Below are 13,430 nucleotides of genomic sequence, written 5' to 3'. Positions count from 1 at the left end.
TGAATTATGAACTTGTACAGCTTTGAAACCTAGGTGCCTTGGTACTAGTTACACAAACCATGAAGGTTAGAGATATGACAGTACTTTCAGTAATACTCATTTACAAAGGCAGAACCATGTCTGATAGACTAACACTTGCCACACAAAAATCAGAGAAAGTGTGAAAACAGAAAGCACTGTATATACTTGAATATAAGCTGAGTTTTTTCAGCACATTTTTAATGCAGTTTTTGTGGTAAATTAGGTGCTTTGGCTGATATTTGGGTCGGTATATGTTGGTCCTTCATTGCCATTTGTTGGGCATCCTCAAAGCAACAGGTCAGAAGCAAACCAAAATCCAACAACCACCAAGTCCTTAAACTCGGGATGAGGCTCACCTGCTGCACCAATGAGCATATACCTAACAATAATTATGAGCATATACCTAACAATAATTATGAGGCTGGCCTAGGATCGGGCAGAGTTGTATTTTGTTTTGCTCAGTTCACAACCACCTTGATGGCACATATCAATAGAAACAAGAACTGTTTAAAGGAGACTTCAGGGTATATTTCTTATTAAGTTTCAAAAATTATCCAGTATTTATGGCTCCAGAAATTTGTAGAATATGAAATTCTTTTTTGCATTTCTCCCCAGGTGGTAAGAATTCTTCTATAGAACATTTGCCGAAAATATTCAGTGATGAGGTGTTTAGTTACTCATCTTCAGCATCCACAACTGCTTTATTATTTTTTTCTCTCTTTACATGTTTTGGGTATTTTGTTGTTGTTAACATACTTTATCATTCAACATTTCCCAATGTAACTTTTACAAGTGTACAATTTAGTGGATCCATTACATGAATCCCAATTCATTGTTAATACTGTAATCTGAATGTTTAATTTCTCAATTGGTACTCTAATCCTCTGGTGTTCATCAACTAGATAAAGGATTAGAGTACCAATGTGGACTAGATACTGAAAACTCAATTGTAAAAAGGGACTCAGACATTTGGGTTTGGACTTCTCTCTAAGGGGAACTGAGATACGCCTGTGTGGTAGGACCTTGAGGCCAGAGCTCAACTGGACAGAGTTATTATGCAGAATAGATAAAGATAAGCTTGTCCAAAAGAGTTCTGTGGGCAAAGAGAGAAGGGATAATATAAGGGGCCCAAATCTGATTTTTAAAAAAAGGGAAACAATTGGGAGCTAATTAGGTCGTAGGAAATGAGGCAAGAGAGAATGGTTATGTGAAACAGGGAGAGGAGACATTTGCTACAATGGGCCCTGAATACCCAGTTTCTCTGCTGGTGGTTCCAGTAATGGCTCATTGGCAATTCAGCATGGAATACAAGGTGAACAGCTGTCATAAGCCTTGTTCCAACATGGACTAATCATCCAGAAGCATACATTTGACACCTATGATCACTGAATACCACTCCCTGGAAAACGCAGTTACTTCCCCACTTGGATTCCAAACCCAACTCTGAATATGTTCATAGTTACCACATCAAACTCATTAACCCTTTTGAGTTTGATTATTGGCTAATCTGTTCAAAGGTTATCTATGTTGGGCTTAGCTCTGGACAGAAGCCAAAGCAATGGCATTTGTATGTGTATGTGTGTCAGAAAGAATTAATACCAAGAAATGGCTCACTTAGTTGTAGAAGTAGGCAAGTTCCATCTGTTGCCTGTGTGTAAGTCAGATGTAGACAGGAGGCTTCTCCTGGCTTGTGTAGCTGCAGGAGCAGATGAACAGGAAGCAGGGATATGAAGCAGAAAGACCTCAGCCTGGTGGATGCAGAGCTGAACGAATCATTCAAGATAGGCAGAATGAATGCAAGGTTACGGTCCACTAATGGCTCCTGAAAGCTGCAGGTGATACAATAAGAAGTCAAGGAATCAGATGCAGGATACACATCCAGCAATATAAGTGAACTAGCTCCAGCATGCCATCAATTCATACTAAGTAGGCCATTGCCAGAATGAAACCTCCTTCAATTGTACCAAGACTGTGACCAGATTACACTAGTCTTCTCACAATCACTTGGCTACTTCACCAAGGAGCTTGTCATAGAATTGGCCACTTGATGTTAGATCATATCATGAGAGAATCCTGGTCCAGCCAAGTTGACATAAAACCTAAAAGCACACTAACTCTGTTGGTGTTCTCAATGCTAGCATCTTCTCTTCTTTATATGGGTATGCTTGCTGCTGAAAACCTGATGTGTCTTAGGATAAAGCCACTCTACCAGAGTCACCTGAAATGTCCTTCTCTATCTTTATGCTTCTCTTTCACCTTTAAGAGTAAAGGTCAAAGAGTCTAGCCTTTTCTCCTTGATAAACAATATGCCATTGGAGCCATCTCTCCAGTGATTTTCCTGATAGAGAAAACTATAATACAATTTTAAGATAATCATTGGCCACTATTGTTTTATTTATTTAATACATATAGCACTTAAGACATTAAGTATGATTCAAATATTAACTCACTTTATCTCCCTAATGGTTCTATGGGATAAGCATTGTTGCCATTCCCAGTTTTCAGATAAAAAACTGATATAGTCTGGCTCCAGAGTCTATGCTCTGAACTACCTACTGTACTATATTGCTTCTCAGATTACACTGAATTAGATTTCTAGAATGCCGTGTATGTACATAGGAAACAAACAAACAAAAAAAACCTAGACCTTTGAGCTGTGATTTCTTGATGTTGGGATTATGTGTTTAGATTTTCAGTCCCAGGACTTTATGTTACTATATAGACTAGTCTATTTTAGAGCAAGATCCTTGACAGTTGTTTAGCTTGTACTCTCTGGAAGAGAAAAACATCCCATTCATATGTCTATTTCCAGATGTGCATGCCATTTGTATATAGTTATACATCCTTCATACATATAAACAATGAATCAATAAAAATAAATGGGATATTTGAAAATAATTATAATGAAATTAAAGGTAATTTAGATATCATCAATAGTTAAATTAGCTCATCCTTGCTTTCATTCAGGGTTTTGTTTTCTTTAATTATTTTTTTTTTTTTTCCTTGGAAAATTCAATTAAATTTCAAAAGTCACTTCTATTTTTTACATATTGCTTATAAAATATTTTCTACCACTTTGTGATGTTGTACCCATGAACTGTGCTATAGAAAGTGAGATTTGATCTTTCCCACTTGACAGATAACAAACTTATAAATAAACCATAGTTCTTCCAAAGGACAAAAGGCCTCGCTCTGGTCATCCCATGAGTTATGAGATATAATTTTACCTCCTGTGTCAGTTGTCACTCTTGTGATTTCCAACAGCTCTTCCAATCCTCTTGATACCCCAAAGACTCTAGATCGATAAAAGGGCAAAAATGTAAAGTAATATGACATTGAGAGACAAAATCTTTCTTTGCTAAGTGCCAAAAGATATATTAAAAGTTCTTCTTCATGAAAATAAAAAATAAAATGATAATCAACAGGTAATTTTCAAGCTGTCAAGTATCTATAATCACTCAAAATTCTGAACTTAATACAATGTAGTTGTGATTATTATTGATTCCATGGCTGCATACACAATACATTTTAGCTTAAACATATATTTTGCATTTACAAACCCCACCAAAAATTATACACTCAAATTTTAAAATTACTTTTTCTCTTTTAATACATGGTTTTGGTTCCTATCAGCAAGGTTTTGCAAGGCAATTACAAAGATCCCCTCCCCCCCACCCAATTGCCAACACTGAAATATTTAAACATCTGAAAGAAATACCAAATGTTTCTATGTAAAACGAAGCATTGTTCTTTGGAAAACATGAACTATATAAACTATAATTAGAACTTCAAAATTGAAAGTGTTTAAACTAACATTACAAATTGCTATGTTTAAAAGATACTGAGAGATTTGGAGAGAAAAATTAAATGCCACTAACTCAATTAATTCTCCCACGTCCCAAGCTGTTCTCTCTCTTTCATGCTTAGGCTCCACTAACATTGAAGAACACTGGAAATCAATGATGCTTCAACGAACTCAGGTGTAATCTACCTACTATTTTTGTATGAAGATTTGCAATTTCTACTTAAAGGCATACATCTCTATTTACTATCATCTAAGCATAATCCAGTGGAGAAATCAAACTGATAATGTACAAAAATAGAAGAAAAACCCCCCATTTTCAAACTAAAATGCAAATAACTGGCATTTTAAAAATTAAATAGGTGTTGTGTATTTTTTAAGAGCACAACCTGATGTTGTTCGGAGGTGCTGTTGAGCCGGCTTTGTTGTACAAAATGAAACATCACCCATTCCTACCTCATTCTCACAGGCGTTGCTATCTTTGACCCCATTGTTTCAGTTATTGTGTCAATTCATTGCCTTTAGGAGAAATATGAGACTTTTTACTCCCACAAAGAGTTCCAGTCTCAGAAGAGATCACTCCCTGGAGAAGAACATCATGTTTGGTAAAGGAGAAGTGCAGTGAAAAAGAGGAAGACCGTGGGAAACATAAAGAGTTCTACCAAATCGTCTCCCCAAAATATGCCTTAGACTTAGGACACTGCTTGCAACCTGTGGTAAGTGATTGTCAAGTTAACTCCCTGAAGACTCCAACCATCCAAAGCAAGCAGACACCATTGTTTCTCCCACAATAGGAAGGACTCACCCCCTGCTGTTAGGGTCAGTGGATTGCTTCCCCTGAAAGTTAGGCTAAATAAAGTCTCCAGCTCGAGGGCAATCAAGGTTAGGCCGCCATCATGAATCTAGGGTCTACCCATCTTGTCACATGTATACCCTTAATCCCTCCCCTTCCTATAGCATGTGTACCCTTAGATCATCCCCCTCCCATTACTGTATTACCTATAGCATAACCCTTTCCTGTGATGTATGTCTTCACCTGAATCAGGGGGTTTGCATGTCCCCAGAGAATATAAAAGCCTTGGTTAGCAATAAATCTCTTTCTCTCTCCATGTGGACCACCAAGTGAGGTTGAGGTGAGCATGTTACCATGAAATGTGTCTGACTCCATTATTTAAATCTCTCTTCTATCTCTCATACACTCTGACTTTACTATAATCTTTACTTATTGTCTCTGTACAATTGGCCTACCGGACCTGTGATGATTTGTTAGGGGCTCTCTCCCCTGACAGAAGACCCTCAGGGTGACAGATTGACAGTGGTTGCAGCAATGGGCTCAAGCATGAAACAATTGTGAGGATGGTGCCGGAGTTGTGTGCAGGGTCGCTAGGGGTCAGAACTGACTTGATGGTACCGAACAACAATGATGATGTTGATTTCAATGAAATCAACATACTTTTGACTTGAGAGACTGCAGGGTTTCATTTAGTTTAGTTATACTGTTATATGACTTGCAAGAAACAGGAGAGCTAGAGTGTAAGATTAAGCTATGTAGCCAGTTCTGCACAAATTTAAATGTATGCATCTTCAGATTTAAAAGTCTTTTAAGGAAATCAGACAAAATCACAGGTGCATATAGCTCTATATTCTCCAAAACAAATTTGGTTTAGTCTCCAATACACCAAACCAAAACAAAGCAACAAACCACCAAACCAATTCACATATCATATATTCTCACTCATTACTATGAGTCTGCCAGAGTATGACTACATGAATTTGAGTCTGCAAAGCATTGAACCAAAAAAAGGTGAACGTAGAAAATGGAGAAAACCACTGAGTTTTCAACTGAATGAGAATAAAGATGCCCTAGGTTAAAAGATCACCACCTATGAGACAGTTTGTCTTATTGTAAGGGGTTAAATGTTACTATTATTCTGGAAGTTGTGCCTCTGATATTTCAATATCACCAGGGTCATGCAAGATGGGTAGATTCCAGAGAAGTTTCAGACTAGACAAATTAGAAAGAAAGGCCTGCTGATCTAATTCTGAAATTTTATCACTGAAATTTTTATGAACCCCAACAAAACTGTGCCTTTCTTGTTTTGGACTTGTCATCAGATGAGATCTATTGCTAGATGAGAACTTCTCGTTTTAGTAAATGAGAAATCCACCAAGTCTAATGAGCCCTTCAATGAGATAGATTGGCAAGATAGCTCCAACAAGGGACTCAAAGTTCCTGGAAATAACTCGGAACTTGACAATGCTTCATTGTGTTGTACTTAAGGTTTCTATTAATAAGAGTTAACTCAACAACAGCTATCTATCTACATACTATCTAGGGTAAAATAAATCTTTCTATTGTTAATAAGTTGATTTATGAAATATTACAAGATGACCTCCAAATCACACACCATAAGTTTAAATTGAACACACATACACATACTTTTTCAAAATTATGCCTGAAATCAGGGATAGCTGTTTTCCATTATAATTCTAAATTTAGAGAGAGGGGAACCTATCTCTCTCTTTACATTCCCATGGGTACCTATAGCAGATAGCCAATTACAACTCCTCAGTGGTTGATAATACTCTGCCAAAAGGAGATACAGTTATTTCATTTTAAATCATTTTTTAAATTATTTCCTTTTAATGTTATATTGTCTGTTGTGAAATACCAGGAACAGAATGGTTGACAGAGAAGAGATTGATATCCTTAGATGAGTGAAATTTGGATTAAACCTGAAGAGATAAATAATAAAATCTCATTTAACCAAGTACTTCCAAATATTACAATATGTCGAAGTTATATATATACCCTAGCACATGAAATTCCTTGTTAGTTTTTAATACTACTATTTGTTTAAATGATACTCTTCCTCCAGCACTACAGCACAAATTCACAAGATTTTCCTGTAAATGTTACTATTTCAAACCAATCACACTTAAGTCACATCAGTCAAGACCCAATTTCCCAGGTTTAGCAAATGTCAGATATGTTTACTGTCACTTTGAATTTATATTCAATATTTGGGAGTGTTAGCATTGAAATCTGGTCCATCGAGCACCGCTGCAAATATAACAGGCTGTAAGATGACAAGTTTATGACAATCTAGATGTTAAATCAGATTTATACATGTGTGGGCCTTGCTTGCTATTGAGTCAATTCTGACTCAGTGCTCCTGTATGACGGAGTAAAACTGTCTAATAGGGTTTCCTACGCTGAATTTCTATGGGATCAGATGGCCAGGCTTTTTGTCTCCCACAGAGTAGCTACTAAGCTTTGGGTTAGCAGCCCAGTGCTTACTTACTGCACCATCAAAGCCACCAACCCTATTATCATCCAATAAATTCCAACTCATAGCAACCCTATAGGATGACAAGGACTTCCCCATATGGTTTCCAAGGCTAAATATTTTTTTTAAATCACTTTATTGGGGGCTCTTACAGATCTTATAACAATCCATACATCCATTGTGTCAAGCACATCTGTATATATGTTACCAACATCCTTTTCAAAACATTTTCTTTCAGCGTGAGCCCTTGATAACAGTTCCTCATTTTTTCCTCCCTCCCCCGCCATCCCACCCTTACGAACCCTTGATAAATTATAAATTATTATTATTTTCATACCTTGCACCATCTGCTGTCTCACTTCACCCATGTTTCTGTGTTCGTTACCCTTGGTGATAGGGGTGGTTATAAGTCAATCCTTGTGCTTGGTTCCCCCTTTCTGCCACCATGTCCCCCTACCCTTGTGGTATCGCTACTCCCATTATTGTTCCCGAGGCGTTTATCTGTCCTGGATTCCATGTGTCAAAAGCTCTTATCTGTACCAATGTACATGCTCTGCCGAGCCAAATTTGTAAGGTAATACTGGGGTCATGACAGCGGGTGGTGGGAAGCATTGAAGAACTGTAGGAATGTTGTATGCTTCATCAGTGCTATACTGCACCCTGGCTGGATCATCCCTTCCTGCGACCCTTCAGTGATGGGACGTCCAATTGTCTACAGATGGGATTTGGGTCTCCATTCCACCCCACTACCCTCATTCATATGGATATGATTGTTCGTTTTGGGGTCTTCTGATGGCTGATACCTGATCCTGTCAACACCTCATGATCACACAAGCTGGTATGCTTCTTCCATGTTGGCTTTGTTGCTTCCCTGTTAGGTAGCCCTTGTTTATCTTCAAGCCTTTAAGACCCCAGATGCTGTATCTTTTAATACCCAGGCACCATCAGCTTTCTTCAAGGATATAGATCTCTATGGAGGTAAACTAACATCTTTCTCCCATGAGGTAAATGGTACATCATCAACTTTTGTGTTAAGTACAGCACTTAAGTATTGCCCTACCATGGCTTCCATCAAGCAACCAGGGTTCCTTTAAAAGGTGTACAGACAGAAAAAAATATAATGTATGAAAATAGAGAAATGTTAATGCATCCACATTAGTAATTTTTTAAGTAGTATTTCATCAACCCAGAAAGAGCCACTATTCCAATAGTATTTTTAAATTTTACATTAAAAATGGATTGACACAGACACTACAGCAATGGGTTCACACATAATGACAATTGTGAGGATAGAATAGGACCAAACAGTATTTTGTTCTATTGTATATGAGGTCACTGTAAGTGGGAACCAACACAACAACACCTAACAACCACAACAACAACACATTTAATATATTAGAAATCCCTTGTGCTGATGTACACATTTCTTTAAATGTTGAAGAATATTTCTTTAAGAAACATAATTTGTTTCAGATTGGAGAGGAGACCACGTAAATTTATTTAATCATCACCTGTCTTTGACCTATTTTTTTTAAATCTAAGTCTCTATAACCCTAAAGACAACCAAAAGTTTTTTCCCACTTTCCTCCAAGGTGGTAAAACCTCACAGCTCATTCGATTTCCTTCAGCAAAATAGTCTATGTTTGTGACCCTCTACCAGGTCACTACAACTGAATGTACATGATTTGTTTAGCTGACTCAAATGGTTATACCCCTAACCAATTGAACCCACTTTTCAAGATACCAATTTTCTTCTTTTTGATGTGTATGTTCTTGAGGCAATGTCTGTTTAGATTTATTTTCTAACCTTTCTTCCAAGTCTTAATTTTATCATAACAAAGAAAAGGGATGAGACTGTTGTTCTTACTGAGGGCTTTCTCAATAGATATCTGGAAATTTATGATTCCATAATCGATCCTTGAAGCTCAACTGCACACAGGGCCAGGGCCTAATAATATAATGATACCTTAAATTTATATCACAGTTGATTCGTTTACAAAGCACTTCCACAAACATTTTTTTCTTTGATCATCACAAGAAAGCTTTGAGGTTGGCAGGACAGATATGATCACTGTTTTACAAAAGAAAAGAGGTGAATCACTGCATTCACACAGCTTATGGGCTTGCGGAGTTGGAACTAAAGCTGGTTTTCCAATCTTTGTCTTACTGCTTTTCTCCCTACCATAATATGCTCCTTTCATATAGGCATCTAGGAAGACCTGTGTACATTTCTTTCATGTCTTACTTTTATAGGTTGATATACCCTACTACCAAGACATAAGGATTCTCCGTGCTACTCAAATAAATTGGTAAATAAAGATTTTATGTCTTCTGAAGTTGGTGATATATCAGGAATGAAAACTAATTCATCTTTCTCCAATATAATTAATGTTTCAAACAGCAAAACTAATGGGAAGATTTATTTTCAAACTATAAATATTTAGTATAAGGTCTTGTTCTCTAAGTTCCCATTTTGCATTTACTTTCAAAATCATAAATCAGTGTTATAAAAGCTTCACATTATTTTGAAAATATTTTCACTGAGTAATTTCTGTGCAGAAAGGTTTTCTATGCCAGTTTTTAGGTGTCTGATGTTTTAAATATCTAAATATTGAATATAAGTACATTTTTTATCTTACTCATCCCTGATACCTTATCATGAAAGTTGGGTGTTAATATTTTGAAAAAGAGTGATACTTGAATATAAATAATGCCAGAAATTGCAGACAAAGCACAAATGGGAAATCACTCACGGAGCATTGTTCAAAGGAGGAGCAGTTTAGGAAGCATGCATAATGCAACAGCGACAACACTTCCATGAGGATAATTTCAAACAGTTGGACAAGGTCCAGAGAAATCGACCTGGTGAATAAAACCAAGTAGTTCCCCTTTCATTTCAATCATCTTGTAAGTCCCCACAGTCCTTGATGAAACTAAAGACTCATAGTAAAATCGGAGATTAGAGAATAAACAAGAGGGTGAAGGGAGTTCAATTTGGCTCCCCATCCCTAACGCAATGGGAGTTTGTCAAGACAACAGGCTGGAGAGGTGCCCTATTATCTAGTGAGTTGTTTTTACTGAAGAGAGTCAATCTGGATAATTGAGGCCTTGTGATCCACTTCCACATGAATTGTCTGAGCTCATTCAATATAATATGCAATTATGCAACACTCTCCTTTAACTCTTAGTCACAGATTCATTGCTAAATGTGCATTAGTGGTAGAGATTACATTAATATAAGATGATTATAGAGATCTTTAAAGTTAAGTTCTTGTGTGTTCGTCTTTTACTTTCTGAGCTTACGGGTGCCATGCTGTGTCTTTTGTCTGTCTCTATATAATGGGGGTGGAATCACATGTTAACCAAGGACATGAAAGTTGAATGAAGCCAGTATTCTCCCTACCAAATATACTCAGATTGATTTTTACACAGCTTTGATGCATCTAATTAGTCATATTTCAAATATAGAAATGAAAAGATACTTTCGTTGAATAGACATCACAGACCCATCAATAATGGAGTTCAGAAATGATTTATTGACCTTGGATGTATCTGGTCTTTATCACATTTACTTAGCATGTTCTTAAAAATCTTTCCCCAAATAGCTTAGCATTTTTCCTCAGAAAAGAAGAAGCAGAGCAAAGAAGAAATAGAAGTCTTGTCTGTTCATTTTGCATGAGTCAGACATCAAAACCCCACAATAAAGGCTACTTTATGCTATTTCTCACTGGAAAAGAAATATAAAGTGTTTTGGAATATCCCAATGAGAATTTGTCTTTGTAGGTTTCATTACTACTCTGTACGTTTCAGTATTCTCCAGAACTTCTCTGTACAAAAGTAATAAACACTTCAATATGTTTACTTGAATAATTTTATTATTACCAGAAAATATATTTATTTTTATTAGAATAGATTCTTAGTGACTGAAATGCAGTTTTGAGAATAATTTATTTAGCTTAATTGAATCAATGATTTGTTTGTAGTTTATTTTCTCAGTATAATTCACAAAAACAAATATGTCAATCATTTTATGACAGGTATTAGGTAATAGGCATTTGAGATGTAAAGATGACTAAGATGTAGTCTTTCATCTCCAGGAACCTAAATACAAAATAAAACACACCACATTTTTTTCAGTATAGTACAACAGTGAATTGCACAGGATACCATCAAAGAATAAATGATATACAATTTGAAGGGGAGTGGTAAGATGCCAGAGAGTTCAGAAAATTTCCTTAAAGTAAATCGTGTCTGAGGTATATCTTGAAGCACAAGTCAATATTCTCCAGTAAGCCCAAGTGTAGGGTTTGTGCTTCCATGAGCCTAAAAATGAGTCCTTAAATGGTATGTCCTGGGAACCGCCATTGTCTCACTATACTCCACTGGCTAAAAAAGCAGAAAACTTTGCAACACCATTGTGTTAGTCTGGGTAGAATAGAGATACAAATTCATAGACACATGTGCATATAAGAAGGAGCTTTATATACAACAGCAATTGAATGTTGAGAAAACACACCAGCCCAGATCAAGTCCATAAGTCCGATATTAGCCCATATGTCCAATACCAATCTATAAATTCCTCTTCAGAGTCACACAACACATACAATGATACTGAATGCAGGATGATCACAGGTCAGTGGGTAAAAATTCTTGTGGATCCAGTGGCAGTGTAAGCATCTCAGTGCTAGCAGGGGACTCCATGTGGCTTCTCCAACTCCAAGGTTCTGGCTGCCATCAGCTTGTTGCCATGTGGCTTGTCAAATGCAGTGTCTCCCAGGGTGTGAGCAGAGAGAGAGAGTGTGTCTCCCACCTCCAAGGAGGAATACAGGAGTTCCCAGAATCCACAGGAGAAGGGCAGGCCCACACAGAGGCCTCATTGTCTATGACCTGATTGAAACCTAGACTCCACCCCTTCCCTTTTAATCCTCTCAAATTGACAAATGATTATATAACTACCACAACCATCATGGTTCCTCTGCTCAAAGCAGACTTCATAGGAATTATTATTTTTGTTACTGAAGAAATAGAACAGGTTCCAACACATGGTGACCTTATGTAATTCCAGAAACAGGCAGATTCCTAAATGCTGATTCCTGAATGACATGAATTGTTTTATGGGATGTGGTAGTTAAGTTGTATAGAAAAAATATAGATATGACATGGCAAATTCCTTTCTGGTTTTAAATAATATACATCCTATGACTACATATCAGGCCTCTTTCCCAATCATATGTAGGAAGATCCAGCCACTCAGCTGAGTTTTATGGTAGGAGGCTAAATACTACATCCTGTTCTACTCTCACAAAGGGAATTTTTAAAATTTCAAGCCCAGTCAGTCATAAGAAAAAGAAAACTTGTATTCAAGTGTATTCCAACTCCAGGAAAGCTGACCTGAGTCAGAGTGGAACCATGATTCATAAGGTTTTCAATGGCCGTCTCTTGGAAGTAGATAGCCTGACTGAGGGTGCATGAACTCTGCTAGGGAAATATGTGAGTCCTGAACCAAAATGTCACTAAATAAAATCATCAAAATATGAAGATATTGTTTCTCAACCTATCCTTCACCCAGGTCTATACACTTATGACAATGGAGTTTCCTTCTCTCTAACCCTTCCCCCAAATAATTCTGTATTCTTCAATTTACACTACATCAAACTGGTAGTTTAGACATCTTGTGAGACTCAGATCATGTTTATTTTAAATATTCTTTCAATGTGGATAACCAAGATCAATCTAAAGAAACAAGACCTGGGCTATGGAATGGATGATGGAAGGTTTCCCAATAAAATGTACTGCTATCCTTGTAAACTGGGCAGGCTGATGGCAGTGATGGAAAACTTGCATCGGGGTAACTTTCCTGGCCTTTTTCTTACCAGTGCAGTTTTCAATTTTCTTGAAATGTTTTTATAATAAGCCCCAGTGTTCTTCAAAAAAATCTGTCAAGATTATGCCTTTAGAATCACATTCAAACAGTCACCAGAACCTTCTGATGGCCTTTCTGCCTTGATTGTAACTGGATCACCACGTCCCCTGAGAAGACACTCTTTTCATTGGACCTTGTTCTTGAAGACACGCGTCTAATAGGACTAAGATGAGTATATTGCTGAGAGAACTTGTCTCCAGGCATCCACTGATCTTAGAGACATATTTAAACATAGTTTGTTTTGAATACACCCATGCGTGTATGAACTGGAACTCCAGAAACAATATTTTGTGATTTACCTCTGTATATATTGATATCAATACAGATAGCAATATTGATATAAATATATAGTAACCAATTCCAGCTTATTGTGACTCTACAGGAGAGATACAAA

The 13,430-nt window shown here is 36.9% G+C and overlaps 1 pseudogene; it reads right to left on the bottom strand.

The window, feature by feature from the left end:
- The window catches only part of LOC115873757, a 156,741-nt pseudogene that overhangs the window by 84,817 nt on the left and 58,494 nt on the right, over positions 1-13,430 (bottom strand).

The sequence above is a fragment of the Echinops telfairi genome, unplaced genomic scaffold (assembly GCF_000313985.2).
Source record: "Echinops telfairi isolate 266 unplaced genomic scaffold, ASM31398v2 ScPeMD7_7469;HRSCAF=8507_1, whole genome shotgun sequence".
NCBI lineage: Eukaryota > Metazoa > Chordata > Mammalia > Afrosoricida > Tenrecidae > Echinops > Echinops telfairi.
This window is presented reverse-complemented; position numbering and strand designations above follow the sequence as displayed.